Source organism: Cibotium barometz, chromosome 61, assembly GCF_041138505.1.
Source record: "Cibotium barometz isolate CiBa-2024 chromosome 61, ASM4113850v1, whole genome shotgun sequence".
NCBI lineage: Eukaryota > Viridiplantae > Streptophyta > Polypodiopsida > Cyatheales > Cibotiaceae > Cibotium > Cibotium barometz.
In genome coordinates, this window is record NC_141106.1 from 15,719,614 (window position 1) to 15,732,523 (window position 12,910).

Here is a 12,910-nt window from a genome sequence, read left to right on the forward strand (position 1 = left end):
AAAGCAAATTGGGTAATCCAATTTGAATTCCCTAGGTTGTGCCAATACATATCCTGTAGTAGCAAAGTTTGATGCATCAATGTGCATGTAGAATACAAGATCCCAATTGGGTGGTCTCAGGATTGGTGCATGAGCCAGTGCATTCTTCAACGTATCATAGGCCTCTTGGCATTCCTCAGTTCATTCAAAGACAATGAGTAGTCTATATAATGGCCTGGTAATTTCAGCATAGAATATGATGGAGCATCGATAATACCCAATGTGGCCCATAAACCATTGTACACCTTTGTAGTTGGTTGGTGGGGGTAAATCTAGGATCAATTTTACCTTGCTCTCATGAGTGAAAATACCATTTTTAGACACAATGTGCCCTAAGATTACACCATGCTTGACCCAGAAAATTGACACTTTAAAGGGTTTAAGGATGTACGATATAATCGACATCTTTCAAACACCTTCCTCAAGCAAGCAAAGTGCTCAGTCCAAAGCGTGAGTGTGCACATAGATGGTCAATGAATACCTCTAGCCACTTTTGCAAGTAGTCCTTAAAGACTATGCACATTAGCCGTTGGAAAGTTACTGGGGCATTAGTGATGCCAAAAGGCATAACCTTATAAGGATATGTCCCCCACATCGTTTATTGAAAGCCGTCTTGTGCTGATCTTATGGCGCTACATGGACACCTGATTATAGCCTAAAAACCCATCTAAGAAGCTATATAAATACCTCTAGCCACTTTTTCAAGTAGTCCTTAAAGGTCATGCACATTAGTCGTTGGAAAGTTACTGGGGCATTGGTGATGCCAAAAGGCATAACCTTATAAGAATATGTCCCCCACATTGTTTATTGAAAGTTGTCTTGTGCTGATCTTATGGCGCTATATGGACACCTGATTATAGCCTAAAAACCTATCTAAGAAGCTATAGGCTTCTTCACCTGCTACCCATTCTAATACATGTTTTGTATATGGCAATGGGTAGTGTTCTTTTCTAGTGGGCTGCATTGACCTTTTTGAGATCAACACAGACTCTCAATTTTCCATTTTTATTTGGTGCACCCACAATTTCTGAAATCCAATCTGTGTGCTCAATTTTGTAGATGAAATCCGCAACAATGAGTTTATCAATTTCCTCCTTTACAATTGCTGCATATTTTGGATTCATCTGATACGGTTTTTGCTTGGGATGGTCTCGATCCTTCCATGATGAGGATAGTGTGTTAAACCACCTTGGGTGGTGGTACACCCTTTATTTCCGTGTATTTCCAAGCAAAATATTCCTTGAATTCTTTTAAGATAGCAATGAGATCTTCTTCTTCAGTTGCAATTAAGTCTTTAGCAATGTAGACAAGTTTGGTGTGCTCCCTGGCTCTGCAATATCAACCTCCTTAACTTTAGTTGGACCATTGTAAGACGTGGATTGGCCATCTTCCTTTACTCTTTTAGCCATCAATTGGACCACCTTTCGTTCATCAATGGTGTATGTTTTGAAATGGCCCGGCACTGAGAGTAGGTATGGCTTGTCGTCGTCCTCATCTTTCATCCAAGCCATTGCCTTCTTTGCCTTGCGCTCGGCTTCAGCCAGAGCCTTATTTTATTTTTTATGTTCTGCCTTAGTGAGTTTAGGCATTTCCGACTCTTCTTGTGGCATAGCCTTTTTCTCTCGTTTTCCTTCCAGGGTTATCTTACTCAACTCCTCACCCCAATTGAAAACTCCTCGTTCACCTTAGTGACCTCGAGATATCTTAGCCACTGGTCATCCGTGGGTTTACTTCGTAGTAGAGGGTATTTCGTCGAGTGAGATACCACTTTTTTTTATGCCATCTCCTAAGGCATTAAGTGCTATTGTGGCCTTGCGATCTAGACCCCTCTCTATGTTGGAGGCTTCATCCTCTATTTCCTCTTCTCTTGGTTCCACATCTACCATGCGCACTGAGGTGATAGGAATGTTTCTCCATTCAATGTATTGGGTACCTATGGGGGGCAACACATCTATAGTGGAAAGCACATGCATCCAGATTTCTCTAAAATCCAGAGGTGGAAGCGACGCGTACATTGTGACTTCTTCCTCTTCTTGTTAACTCTCCTCAACTGGTTGGCAGACTTGTAAGGATGTGGTTTTCTCCAGGGGTGACCGAATCATTTCCGAATCCATGGGGTGTGCCCTCCACATATCTAGATCAATTTTAAGAATCTGTGAATCCTTTCAAACATACACCTGATGGTCTAATTCCCAATCATGCACCAATTTGTCTTCCTTCATGAAGGGTCTGCCCAAGATAATGTCATATGAATCTGGCTGGCACAAAAAGTCCATTACAACAAATTTAAAATGGTAGTGGAATGAAAAGACCTTAAGCCTGACATTCTTTCAACAGTTCCATTGGTCTTGAGGATGTTCCATCTGCAATCTTGATAATTAGATCTACTCTTTTCAATATGCTCACACCTGCACCACCATCTAGGATAGCCAGTGCTTTGGTACATGTTATGGTGTATTAGAATTGTGGCATTCATATCGTCACTCTCATAATACCGGCTCAATTGGTTGATAGGTATTTTGATAAATCTGGGTGTTTCTTCTTCCTCATGCGCTAGGATTTTCTCTACGAAAGGTGACTGTCTCTCCTCTTCTCTATAGTGGACATTGGGTTCAATCTTCCTTCTACCCAGTCCTTAACATCTGCCCACAATGCTAGTGTGTTGCGTAGCAATGGTCCTGGTGGCATTTTGATAGTTGTGTATAGTATGGCTGCAAGACTGCATATGTCTCTAGGTTCCCTAGCAAGTGAGGGCTCCTTACACGTGTTTGTTGCATATTAAATCCTTACACGTGTTTGTTGCATATTAAATCCTAGGGAATGAATGGATTGGCAGTTCTTGATCTGATTCCTCAAACATCCTTGTCATGAGGTCACTTTGAGTCCCTTCCTTAGACTCTTATGGGATTGGAGTAGGCACGTCCAATCTCCTTTCCTTTAACAGCTCAGTTCTTGGATACACTATATCCCAAGCCCGTTAGCCCTTACTTGGCTTCATGATTGCGTTGACACTCCTCAACTAGGGCCTTAGCTTCTTCACGCTTCCTTATTTCTTCTTCAGCATTTAGATATTATCCAATCCTCTTAGGGGTTACTGGTGTCTCTCTTGCCATTTCTTGGGTAGCCCATCCTATTTCGACACTTGCTCACCTTCTTCCTTCGATTAGGTGGATCTGGTGTCAATGGTGTCTTCTTCGAATCCATCCTAAATTATGACCATGGTATCTCACTCTTCTCCTTCTCCTAGTGTTAGAGCTCCTGGGTTTTTCACTTTGTCCACTTGTTTCGCTTGTGCTCGTGTCAGGACATTCAGCGGTGTGATATTTTCAAGCTCCACACTTATAGTCCTGACAGTGGCATGGTTAGAGGTAGAAGCAGAACTACTGGTGCGATATGGGCAGTTTTTTATCAAATGATCAACGCCACGCTTCACACATGAAAGTGTAGGCATGATGTTGGTCTGCGCTGCGACTGGCTGAACTTGGCCAACATTAGCCACATTCTTAATAGGACACTCCGCTACTCGATGAGGTCCATTACAATGAAAACATTGTATGGGTCCCCTTCTCATAGTTGAGTTTATGTCTTTTTCTTACAATTGTACCATGGTTTGAAACACTTATATTGGCGTGCTGTTCTATAAGACATAATACTCTGGTGTGATCTCCATGGGCTCCTCATAGTAGTCATTATTGACTTCTACCTTGCACATGATTTCTCCCTCATCCAAGGGCTCCTCAATCAACACCTAGTTGATTTTGTTGAGATATCAAGCTCATCTAGTGAGGTAGTGGACATTGATGACCCACCTAGGGGATAGGCCCCACACTTACACCACTGGCATGGTTGGTGAGATCATGGGTGATATGCCACCCAGTGGGATGACAGGCGGTGTGATAGCCGTTCTAGAGACTAGCATAGTTTTACTACTAGGACTACATAGAAGGTGAGCATGAAGAGGCACCAGAGATACCGGAGATCAATTCGACTGCTGCAGATGTGAAAGAGTTCAAGGATTGTTATGTATTGGCTCTCTATCAGTATACAGGACATCATGATTGGGCACATATAGGATGCCAAGTCCCCCAAGGAGCATGGGACACCTTGGTAAAACTCTATGAAACGAATACCAAGGCACGAAAGATACAGTTGAAGAATGAACTTCATATTGTGGAGAAAAAGAGTATGTCTGTGAATGACTATGCATTGAAGATCAAGGGTATTGTGGAATCCCTTGCATCTATTGGCATTTCAGTAGATGATGATGATAAGGTGGAAGTCTGTCTACATGGTCTCGGGCCACAATACAAGGTGTTCAAGACGTCTATTCAAACTTGGAAAAACATTCCCAATTTCACAGATTTGGTGTCTATTGATTATAGAAGAGAAGAGCTTGGGTGAAGACCAACAGTATTCACAAAACAAAAACAGTTCAGAGCAACATGCCTTCTACACAAGTTCAAGAAGAGGACAAGGTAGAGGAGGCCGTGGACATGGCCAAGGAGGTGGCCGAACAGGTAATTAGAATTATGGCCAGCAGCAGCAACAACAACAGTCCCAGAATTCACAACAACAGTCCCAGAATTCACAACAACAACAAACACACGAGGCCAATTCAAAGGCAGGGGTAGTCAAAGAGGTCGTGGAAATTGGCAAAGGCAGTATAATGATACATGTGGATGCTTTTATTGTGGTAAGCCTGGACATGTGTTGCAGGCAGATTGTTATAAGAAGCAGGCTGACATGCAAAATGGAAAATTGTAGCAAAACAACTATGCATCCTCGAGCAGAAACAATGAGGATAATGAAAGGTTGTTTGTTATGTAGCATGTCGTTAATGCTAGGTCTGAAAATGTTGAAGCAGCACATAAAGATGATGTATGGTATGTTGATTCAGGTGCTTCAAACCACATGACAAGTCATGGGGAGTGGTTCAAGGAGATGAAAAACCTTGAAAGACTAGGTTTTGTGGAAATAGGGGATGACACTACTCATCCAATTGCCCATGTTGGAGATGTGCCATTGTCTATGCAGGATGGCAAAGCGAAGTACCTTGCAGATGTACTTCATGTTCCAAACATAACAAAGAATCTGGTTTTAATTGGCCAGATGATTGAGCAGGGTTTGCAGGTTTGGTTTAATCCTGATGGTTGTTTTGTTGAGAAGACTTTAAAGACAAGTGCAGGTTGGTTGCAAAAGGCAACAGAGTGGGCAGAATGTTTACATTGAATATAAACATGCCTAAAGTGAGTGCTGCGATGTTTGCAAATGGTTTAGGAATTGTTGCAGACACAGACATTTGGCATAAAAGAATTGGACATGTGAATGTGCAGAGAATGAATTCTATGCAGACTAAAGGAATTGTGACAGGGCTGCCAAAGTTTAAAGTTGAAGGTATGCAGAAAATATGTGAAGCTTGCCAATTTGGAAAGCAAACAAAGGATGTATTTCCACATGACAAAAATGTGAGCAGAAATGCATTAGATGTTGTGCATTCAGATGTATGGGGTCCTACGAAGACCATGTCTATGGGAGGCTGTAGGTATCATTGTGACATTTATTGATGACCACACAAGGAAAGTGTGGGTATACTTCATGAAGGAGAAGGGTGAGGTGTTCACTCATTTTTAGAATTTCAGAGTTATGGTTGAAAAGCAAACAGGGAAATATGTAAAGTGCCTAAGGTCAGATGAAGGGGGAGAGTACTTCTCCAATGAGTTCTCTGAATTTTTTAAGAAGAATGGTATTCAGAGACAGTTTACATGCAGATACACTCCACAACAAAATGCAGTTGCTGAGATGATTGTTGTTGAGATGAGTGAAAATACAAGCACATTGCTTAGATTACGCGAGTATTGATGGGAGAGAAGAATATGCTACATAGCTATTGGGCTGAGGCTGTTTCTACAGCAGTTTACATCATGAACAGGACTCCAATTGTAGCCATACATGATGTAACTCCAAAGGAGAGTTTTACTAGCACAGAAAACCTGATTTGTCTCATCTGAAAATCTTTGGATGCATTGCATATGTGCATGTGCCAGATGAGTTGAGAACTAAGCTGGATCCAAAAGCTAAAAAATGTGTGTTTATTGGGCATTCCCTTGAGCAAAAGGGATACAGGTGTTATAACCTTGCTACACGTGAGTTGAGGGTAAATAGGGATGTTGTTTTTTATGAGATGAGCAGCTAGTATGCTGCTGAAAAAGAAGCTGTTTTGGGGCTGATGTGAGTGGAAATGTGGTTGCACAGAATACAAGTCAGCAATCATAGTCTTTGAGTGGACCAAGAGAGTCCTCATCTAGTGGTTCAGCTCATAGACCATGGAGTGGCAGGCTGCGTCATAATACCAGTCCTGCAAATGTGATTAGTACATCACATAAAGGCAAAGAGAAAGTGATTGAGCCCCTTAGTATGCCTGACATTTCTGCAGGGCATCCTCATGTTGATGGAGAGTCTAGTGGCTCACAGATGAGCCTTGATGAGGATCTTGGGATACCAGCTATGAGAACACCTGGTGTAAAGAAGGCTATGGAAGCCATGAATGCAAAGCTATGAAGATCTAGGAGAGTGAAGAATCTTATGCAGAGGTTTACTTATGATGGTTATGTGGCACATCACTATGCATACATGGCAAAAGTGGTGCAGGTTGTAGAACCCACATGCATTGATGAGGCTATTGGAAATGTGTGTTGGGAGAAAGCTATGGATGAGGAGATGGATGCACTATATGGAAATGAGACTTGGGATTTAGTGCAATTGCCTAAAGGCAAGAAAGCCATTGGATGCAAGTGGGTGTACAAAGTAAAACATAACAGTGATGGAAGCATAAGCAGGTACAAGGCTAGATTGGTAGCCAAAGGATATGTGCAGACATATGGCATTGATTATGAGGAAACTTTCAGCCCAGTTGCCAAGATGGCAACAATGAGAGTTGTGATAGCAGTGGCTGCGTCAAAGCAATGGTCTTTACATCAGATGGATGTAAAGAATGCATTCTTGCATGGGGATTTGCAGGAAGAGGTGTATATGTTGCAGCCACTTAGTTATGAGGATGTGAGTCACCCCGAGCATGTTTGCAGGTTGAAGAAAGCCTTGTATGGCTTAAAACAAGCACCAAGAGCATAGTTTGACAAGATTTTTGAATATCTTGTCACTATTGGCTGTCATGTAGCCAATGCAGATTTCTCGCTGTATGTGAGACGCAGTGATAGAGGGGTTGTGCTTGTTGTCATCTATGTAGATGACCTGATCATTACGGGGGACCATGATGCAGAGATCTTTGATGTAAAGATCTTGCTTAGACAGAAGTTTGAGATGAAGGATCTGGGGGAGCTCAGATATTTCTTGGGCATTGAGGTGATTAGGTCACCACATGGTATTGGATTACTGCAGAGACAGTATGGATTGGACATGTTGTCCAAGTATGGTATGACAGGTTGTAAGCCTATCTCAGTGCCATTGGCAAGTTGAGTGCAGATTCAGGAGAGATTTTGGAGGATCCTACTATGTATAGGCGCATAGTAGGAAGCTTAATCTACATGACGATCACCAGGCCAGAGATTTGAGCTATGCTGTTGGGTTGGTGAGTCAGTTTATGCAGGTTCCTCGGAAGCCTCATTTGGATGCATTGAGACACATACTGAGGTATGTGAGGTCTACTGTGCATTGGGGACTATTTTATGAAATTGGGACAGAGGTATGTGTACGTGGGTACACAGATGATGCTGATTGGGCTGGTAGTATCTCAGATAGAAGATCTACTAGTGGCTTCATGTTTTCTTTGGGGAGTGCTGCTATGACTTGGAGCAGCAAGAAGCAACCTACAGTTGCTCTATCTAGTATACAGAGGAGGCCGAGTAGTACAGAGGTGTTGCTATGGCAGCATGTGAGGTAGCTTGGTTGAGCAGCAAGAAGCAGCCTACGGTTGCTCTATCTAGTATACAGAGGAGGCCGAGTAGTACAGAGGTGTTGCTATGGCAGCATGTGAGGTAGCTTGGTTGAGAAAGCTACTTGCAGATTTGGGTCTATCAGTGGATAGACAAGTTGTCATTTTCTGTGACAACATTAGCAGTATACAATTGGCCAGGAACCCAGTTTTTTATGCTCGCACGAAACATATAGAGGTCCACTACCATTTTGTCAGAGAGAAGGTTTTGGCAAGAGACGTTGACCTTGTTTATGTTAGCACATAGGATCAGGTCGCTGACATCTTCACCAAAGCATTGGGTACAGAGAAGCTCCGCAGATTCAGGGCTTTGCTTGGTGTACATGAGATGGAGTTGAGCTCGAGGGGGAGTGTTGAGATATCGAGCTCACCTAGTGAGGCGGTGACACTGATGATGACCCGCCTGGGGGATAGGACCCACACTTACACCACTGGCATGGTTGGTGAGATCATGGGTGATATGCGGCCAGTGGGATGACAGGCTATGTGACAGCCATTCTAAAGACTAGCATAGTTATAGCGTTAGCTCATTTAGTTGGGTTCACACTATAGAGAACCCTAGTATGTATTTAGTTGAGTACCTTTTCATAGTGTGTACTCTATCTTTGTATATGGTGTGTTGAGTGTTGTGTGAAGAAGAAGAAGATTTTCAACCTCTCACCTTGTGTGTTCTCTTTTAGGGTTTTGTGAGTGTGTGTGTGCTTGCAAGAGCTCAAGCTCTCTTCTCCCCTACATCATTTCAAATTTTGGCTTGCAATGGTGGGGGTAGAACAGATGACGGCAAAGGCGAGATGTCCTACATTTGAAACATCCCTTTTGGTAGGTAGGTATTTGGCTACCCACCAATCACATTGATTTGCACTAGTGGTGCTAGCAAGGCTAGCAGCACTCTGGGTGCTGGAAGTTGTGCTAAGGTTGGACCCTCGGATATGTAATATTCCTCCCCAGCCCCTCAAGATGTCCAGTATCTTCCCCTGTAATCAAATCCCTCTTCGGAAATATACAAGATCTTGTTTCTACCAGTTTTTACCTAGCGAGAGAAAATATTCTAGAGAGAGATTATTTAGATTTTAGATATTTTTTGATGGAAAAATATCTTTTCTTATTAAAATAAATTCCCCGAAAATAGAAGTTCAAAAAGATTTTTAGAAGGTGCATTAGAAATCAATTATAATTTGTTCAAAAGGCCTTATCCTAGGGGTCCAGATTTTCAAAAAATTTTAAATTAAGGTTCTGAGGGGCCAATCAGATTCATCCAAACGTAGGGAGGAGATAAATAGAAGAAATAAAGAAAATCCCCCCAAAATGAGTAAATACTCACATAAGATGAAGAGTGGACTAAGGACCAAAGAAAATACTAAAAAAATGAATTTTTGACACCTCAAAGTGGGGATTCCCCCTCATGAAGGAGGCGCCTATTTCACAAGTATTAAATTCTCAAGTATTGAGATATTTCATCTCTCCTCTCTCTTAATTCAAGTCTAGTTCCAAAAAGTAAGCTAAACTGACCCAAAAATGGTCAAAATTGACCAAACTGATTTGGAAAATTCTAGAATCAGTTTGCTTGGTTAGAAGCTCACTTTTTCTTATAAATAGAAGCCTCCCCCTTTGTAGAAACTTAATAGTGTTTTATGCACTGTTACTCTACTCCTCCCCAGAGTAAAAACTGTGAATTTCTTAATAATTCATTAGTTTTTGACCATTCCCTCTTCTAAAGAATTGATGGCCACTCTTGTTGCAAACAAGAGTAGATCCCTCAAACCATCAAGCCATGCAACAAGAGTAGATCCCTCAAACCATCAAGCCAAAGGAAAGCTCTCAAAAATTCATGTAAGCTAGAAATCTTACTTTTTCTTTATTCTTTTTTAATGGTTTTCTAATTTTTATTTTCTTTGAAATGTAAAATGATGCTATGCCTTGTTGGAAAGGCTTTCCCCCTCTCTCATTCTTAAATTCAACCTTTCTTTATCCTAGATAAGTAATCTAGTTGATGAAATTAAACTTTTCATATTATTTCTCTTTTAAAAGTGAAATTTGATTAGTTTAGAATGCTTTAAACCATTTGGGGATAATTTTTAAGTGACTTAAGGATAGGAAAAATTGAAAAATGGTTAGCCATACAAAGGAGGTTATTGTAAAATTTTCTTAAATTTTGTAAAATAAGTTTTATCTTTTATTATTCAAAAAGAGTAATCCCCACCGTTTGTGTATTCTAAAAGTGTTATTTTTATTCTAGGCATAGAAAAATGCATAGTAGAATTTTTTTAATTATAAAAGTGTTATTTCCATTAAAATTAAATTCTATGCATAGAAAGATGCATATTGGTTATTTTTATTATTATAAAAGAGTGATTCTCATTAGATTTAAATTCTATGCATATAAAGATGCATAATGGTTATTTTTTATTATAAAAGAGTGATTTTCATTAGATTTAAATTCTATGCATAGAAAAATGTATATTGGATATTTTTTTATATTATAAAAGTGTTACTTTCACCAATATTGATTTTATGCATAAAAGAATTTTTTTACTATAAAAGTGTTACTTTCATCAATATTGATTTTATGCATAAATAGATGCATAAAAGAATTTTTTTTATTATAAAAGTGTTACTTTCACCAATATTGATTTTATGCATAAATACATGTATAAAAGAATTTTTTTATTATAAAAGTGTTACTTTCATCAATATTGATTTTTATGCATAAATAGATGCATAAAAGATTTTTTTTATTATAAAAGTGTTACTTTCATCAATATTGATTTTTATGCATAAATAGATGCATAAAAGATTTTTTTATTATAAAAGTGTTACTTTCATCAATATTGATTTTTATGCATAAATAGATGCATAAAAGAATTTTTTTATTATAAAAGTGTTAATTTCATCAATATTGATTTTTATGCATAAATAGATGCGTAAAATTTTTTTTTAAAATTATAACAGTGTTACTTTCATCAAAATGGATTTTTATGCATAAATAGATGCATAAAAGAATTTTTTTAATTATAAAAGTGTTACTTTCATCAATATTTATTTTTATGCATAAATAGATGCATTAAAAGAAAATTATTATAAAAGTGTTACTTTCATCAATATTGACTTTTATGCATAAATAGATGCATAATTTATTATTATTATTATTATAAGTGTTACTTTCATCAAAATGGAATTTTATGCATAAAAGAATTTTTTTATTATAAAAGTGTTAGTTTCATCAAATTTGATTTTTTTTGCATAAATAGATGCATAAAAGGATTTTCTTTTATATAAAAGTGTTATTTCCATAGAAGTTGGATTTTATGCATAATTAGATGCATACAGAATCTTTTTATATATCAAAATGAGAGTTCTCTTTAATCATTGTTTAAATGCCATGAATATTGTTTAAATCCCATGAATATTGGTAAATGAATAAGTAAATACTCTGTGAAGGAAAATTCTACTGTTTCATATTCTCTAGGATGGTAATGAGAAATTTCAAAAGATCTATCGAAGTCAAAATTTTAGATAAATGATTAATTTATTTCTCATAAGAATACGTGTTTAGTTTTGAATTTAGTTAAGCAAAATTGAAATTCAATAAAGTAGTAATTGAAATATTACCCTTCGAGAAAGATAATTCAGGGAGAACCTTTCCAGACTCGAACCCTAAATCAGACTATGACCACGACTTAATCTCCTTCGTTAGTTTCAAGAAAAGACGATGTGATAGGCTGGAATCAGTAGAAATTTAATAATAAAATTGATAAATAAGAATACGCTTAGAACTTGAGCAGTAAATTAAAAGCCTGAAGACTTCTCTGATGAATAGATCAACGACTATGCTTGATTCAATTAGGAAGCGTTGATTCCTTCAAGTTAAGTCTATAATAGTTTCCCTTCTATCTGATTTAATCCAGATGAAGGTTAGTTCGGTACCTTGACCTCATTAGAGAAATTTGTTAAGAAAATAAAAATGGTGGAATCGTCCCCGTTTTTCGGGCAGGGGAAATTTTCTCGGTTTCGGTTTTTGGAATGACCACCAGTTTAGTCTCGTGCCCGGACATTCGAGGGTGAGGCTCTGAGTGAGAAACCCTACCCCGCGTAAGAGGAAGCTACTTTCGCTGTCTGCTCTACCATTCGAAAATCTGGTGCATAGAGGGGGCAGTGGGATCTCATAGTTGGTATCAGAGCCCTGTTGTAAATTTACGTAACAGCAGCATAAATTGCTTAAATTTTTAATGTAAATCTAGGAAATAATGTTTTCACTTGTTAATATTATGTTGAATGAACTTCAAAAATTGAAAACTCATAAATTGAATTGGAAATTTATAGATGGATACCCCGAATCTATCTGGCATTCTTGAACTCTCCCAGAGTCAGGATATGATAGCCTTTGCATTCGAGCACCTCATCAACTTTGCTACAACCCGAGTAAGCAGAGTGAGACTCGCACATTATTTTGAGAGTCTTTACTTTCCTGATCCTTTTGAACGACATCGGTATATGTGGTTCTGTGGAGGACGATGTATTAATGTCAGTACCAGTTAAGCGTCAGAGGCTCAGGCAAAATATTTCCTTAGCCATGATTCTGATAAGGCTAGGGCTTGTTTAGCATGTGCAACTCTTTGATCATTCACGGGCTTGTTCAGCATGTGCAACTCTTTGATCATTCACCCAGGAACTTCAAAATTTCATGCCAAATTTTTAGGCTTCTTAGCCGCTTTATCCCTAGAAGTAGAATTACTACACCTCTTTCTGTAATGAATCGTGTGTACCATGGCTCCTTTGTAGTTTTGCTTCTTTATGCGTATACAATTGAGGCAGTGATTTTGGGAGCCGTGATGCTCTATGTATATATCGAAAACTTTTAATAATAAACGATGTTTTACAAAAAAATTCTAAATTGTTTTCATGATTGTTATCAGAGTAAGTCTT